At 36.1% G+C, this 4277-nt stretch overlaps 1 long non-coding RNA gene across 1 annotated transcript; it reads left to right on the top strand.

The window, feature by feature from the left end:
* The first annotated feature begins 1841 nt into the window (after nt 1-1841).
* LOC110724005 lies at nt 1842-4037 on the top strand. The gene is made up of 2 exons (XR_002511801.1): nt 1842-2033; nt 3420-4037. It is a non-coding gene; the product is annotated as an uncharacterized LOC110724005 (long non-coding RNA).
* The last annotated feature ends 240 nt before the right edge of the window (nt 4038-4277 follow it).

Below are 4277 nucleotides of genomic sequence, written 5' to 3'. Positions count from 1 at the left end.
TGAGGCATTGATTTCATGGGTCCCTTTCTAAATTCCTTTGGTTATGTGTACATTCTTGTGGTTGTGGATTATGTGTCTAAATGGGTATAGGCTAAAGCTACTTAAACTGATGATACTAAAATTGTGGTGAATTTTATCAAGAGCCGAATTCTTAATAGGTGTGGAACTCCTAAAGAAATCATTAGTGATAGAGGAACACACTTCGCCAATAGTACCCTAGGGAACCTGTTGGCAAAGTATCATGTGACCCATAAGCTTTCCACTTCATATCATCCCCAAACTAATAGGCAAGCTGAAGTATCTAATAGAGGGATTAAGTCTATTTTAGACAAGGTAGTGAGGCCTAATAGGAAGGATTGGAGTCTTAGACTTGATGAGGTTTTGTGGGCTTATAGAACAGCTTATAAAACACCCATAGGTATGTCCCCATATCGTCTGGTATTTGGTAAGTTTTGTCACCTTCTTGCTGAAATTGAACATAAATCGTTTTGGGCTATCAAGTAATGTAACATTGACTATGACCTAGCAGGAACTGAGAGAAAGTTGCATCTACAGGAACTTGAGGAACTTCGATTGGAATCTTATGAAAACGTTCAGATTTATAAGGATAAAACAAAGTTGTATCATGATAAGATGTTAACTAGAAAAACATTTAATGTTGGTGATAAAGTTTCACTTTTTCAGTCCAAATTTAAATTGTTCTCTGGTAAGTTACAATCTAGATGGTTAGGGCCTTTTGTTGTTACTAATGTTTATGCTCATGGTGCATTACATATTCGCATCTTGGAAACTAATAAGATTTTAAAGGTCAATGGACATAGATTGAAGCCTTACTATGAAGGAACTTGTGTGTTCCTTAAAGAGGAACTGGAACTTGTGGATCCATACTAAGGAGGAACTGTCCTGCCTAGGACACGAAACAAGGGCGCTGCTTGGGAGGCAACCCAAGGATGTTTCTTTTCTCTTTCTTTTATTGCTTTCTTATTTGATTAATGAAATCATGGTTGCTTCTATATGATTTTCTATTGCATGTTAAGTTCCTACATTAGGGACAATGTAGAATTTAAGTGTGGGTGGAGGAACACGCATGTTTTTGTTAGGATTCCACCTCTAAACTTTTGTGAAGGACTAACTCTAAAGAAAAATAGTAAAGTCTAATCTAATGGATGTTTAATAAAGAAAGAAATTAAAAAAAAATTGATGATGTTTTTGAAGTTGTGCACAAAAGATTTTTGTCTCTAGCAATTGTGACAAGTGTTTATGAAATTCGACTTATAAACAATTTAGAACACTACTATGTTGACTTAAGATGTGGTGATGTTGGGAAGGACCTATGCTTATTTAATCTATTTAATTAGAACTTCGTGTTTCCTATGGTGACCTTTCACTGCCCTTGGTTATTGGAGAATTACTTGACTTTCTTGAAATGAGGGAAAAATGGTTCAAACAAAAAAAAATGAAAAGTGGATTAGTAATCCAAAAGGTGAGAGAATTGAACCATTGAAAAAAAATATATAAAAAAAAGAAAAGAAAATTGAGTGATCGGTTCCTGAGATAAAGGCAATAAGAAAAAGCAAATTAAAAAGCCTCAAAAGTAGGGATGGCAGTGGGTCGGGTTAAATAGGAGACCCTCCCCATCTCAGCCCCAATGGGGCGGGTATGGAGGGAGGTTTGGCGGGTGATGGGGCGGGTATTGGTGTAAAAAGTGTACCCGCCACGGGTGGTGGGGCGGGTATTGGTGTAAAAAGTGTACCCGCCACGGGTGGTGGGGCGGGTATGGATTTTATAATAGACCCGCCACGCCCCGCCTCATACCCGCCCCAAGAAGAGTCTAGAATATGTGAAAGGCCCAAGCCCAACCGCCCAAATACTAAGAATCTTTAACCTAATTTTTCATTTGATTCATTTCCTCAACAGCCATTATTTTCATTCTCTCTCCATTCTTCTATCTGAAAGTCAGTCACTCAGTCATCCATCTTCTTTCTCACTACTTCGTCTCAATAACCATTGTTCAATTCATCTTCTTCCCCAAGGTATATATAAATTAATCTCTCTTTAATTGTTTTGTTTACTTTCGTTTTGTGATTGAACGCGACAATTCTAATTTATTATGGAACAAATTCATCTTAATCTATTCTATAATCAACTGTACTCATTGTAATTTTAAGTATCGAATTTATTTCGATGTTGAGTTCTCTTAATTTAAGACGTTAAGATATGTTGATTAATGATTAGTATGATTATATTAGACAAATTATACTACCTACTAAACCACTTTTTAGATTTTACTCCTAGAATTTACTCCATATATATTAATAGTCAATCTATGCAAAAAAAATTTAGGTGAGTTTAAGAAATTGCAGCACCATGGTTTTAGGAATTAGGTAGAAGATGAAAGTGCAGCACTATGCGAAGTGACTGATTGATTTTTCATGCATTGAGATTTTGTAGCTTTGTATATAATATTGGATTTGGATTTGTGGAATTTTCACATTATGAAATTGTTAATTAATTATAGTTAATATTGTTGTTATTATTTTGTAATGTAATTGTCATTACTGTGAAATAACATAACATTTTGGATATATGACAATAGGTTTGGGCGGGTACGGGGCGGGTTTGGGGCGGGTATAAGGTGGGTATGGATATCCAAGTGGGTGGCGGGGCGGGGATGGATTCTGTACTATACCCGGCGGGGCGGGTATGGATGTTGGGTATTGTACCCGCCCAGGTGGTGGGGCGGGGATAGGTATAAAATTTTTAGGCGGGTATGGGTGTGGAGGTACCATCCTCCGCGTCCGACCCGCCCCATTGCCATCCCTAGTCAAAAGCAATGGCAAAAAGTAAAGTATTGAGTACTCCTTTGAGAACAATGGGTGGTAAGTGCAATAAAATATGAAAGGAACGATCCATGTACTTAGGTAAGTGCCTTTTGTGCGAGGAAGCACCAAGGAATCAACTGAATGACTATAATTGTACAACTTGACTAACCTAATTCTATTGGTCAATACACTTGCACTCGAGCACCTAGATTGCTTATAAGTCAACTGTGATATGTTTTTGAAATTGCTAGAGTATGGGAGGAAGTTGTATGCGAGCTTTATAATCTAACAAATAAGTTTGTGAAGCAGTATAGAATAAAAATAAGAAAAAGTTTTAATTTATTGTTGAGTACTTATGACTGAATGTCTTATACTAGACGTCTCGTGGTATATTGTTTATCTTCTCCTTCTGTTTTATAAGTGCTTTGCTTGAGGACGATCAAATATCTAAGTATGGGGGAATTTGATGAGTGTCATTTGTGACACTATTTTATGGTCATGTTCCCTAGATTTTAGGTTAGTTCCTTTAGCATTTTTGTGCTTTTATCTAAGTTTTTGGTATTTTGTGTTTTACTTCCTCATTGTGTGTTTTGATAGGTTATTGAGCCATTTTGGATGATGAAAAGATGAACTGAGTAAAAGAGCCAATGTCAAATGCGAATGAACATATGCTGAGTTCCTTCAAAGGAACTAGAAGACTGATGCTGACGCAAAGGAACTTATTGGTAGCCCGAGATTTGTCCAGATTCATTACAGCGTGATATTTGGTTACTTGGAGGATAATTCTTGAATATTTACATCTAGAAGGAAGATATATTTTATAACAAGAAGATCTTATCATTTAGGAAAAGATTTGGCAAAAGATAGAATTTCACATATTCTATCTAACTACTTTCCTTATCTTGGATTTATCTTCCATATTTTTAGGGATTTTACTTGGGGAATGGTTCTATCGTAATTCTATCCAAACCCCAGAGTTAGTCGTCTATTAATCATCCATTCTTTAGTCATATCTCCCTTGTGTTCACGTAGAAGAAACCACCTAGAGGAACTCGACATGTTTTTCTCCAAAAACCTTTCTTCTTTGCTCTGTAACATGAGTGAGTAGTTCTTTATGCTCAATAATAGTTAGAGGAGGCCATGTAATCAGTAATTGAGACAAGTTATTTTGGTTTTAATGATTAATAATTAATGTTTTGGAATATTTTTGAATTACTGTTTTGTTCACATGAATGATGATTTCTTATAAGTAGGTGCGCAAGTATTTGTTCGAGTCTGACTTCTATTGCTAATTAATACTACTAAGTCCGTAATTGCTTGGGAATGTTAATGAAGTAGCAGACAATTGTAGAGGAGGACGTTCCACTCTATTAATTGAAAAGTAATTCTTGATCTAGGCGAAACCGTGTTCCAATAATGTCATGGTTGTCCAGGCTTGATTTTTTCCTAGTTCAT

The sequence above is a fragment of the Chenopodium quinoa genome, unplaced genomic scaffold, assembly GCF_001683475.1.
Source record: "Chenopodium quinoa cultivar QQ74 unplaced genomic scaffold, ASM168347v1, whole genome shotgun sequence".
In the NCBI taxonomy this organism is placed as follows: Eukaryota; Viridiplantae; Streptophyta; class Magnoliopsida; order Caryophyllales; family Amaranthaceae; genus Chenopodium; species Chenopodium quinoa.
This window is presented reverse-complemented; position numbering and strand designations above follow the sequence as displayed.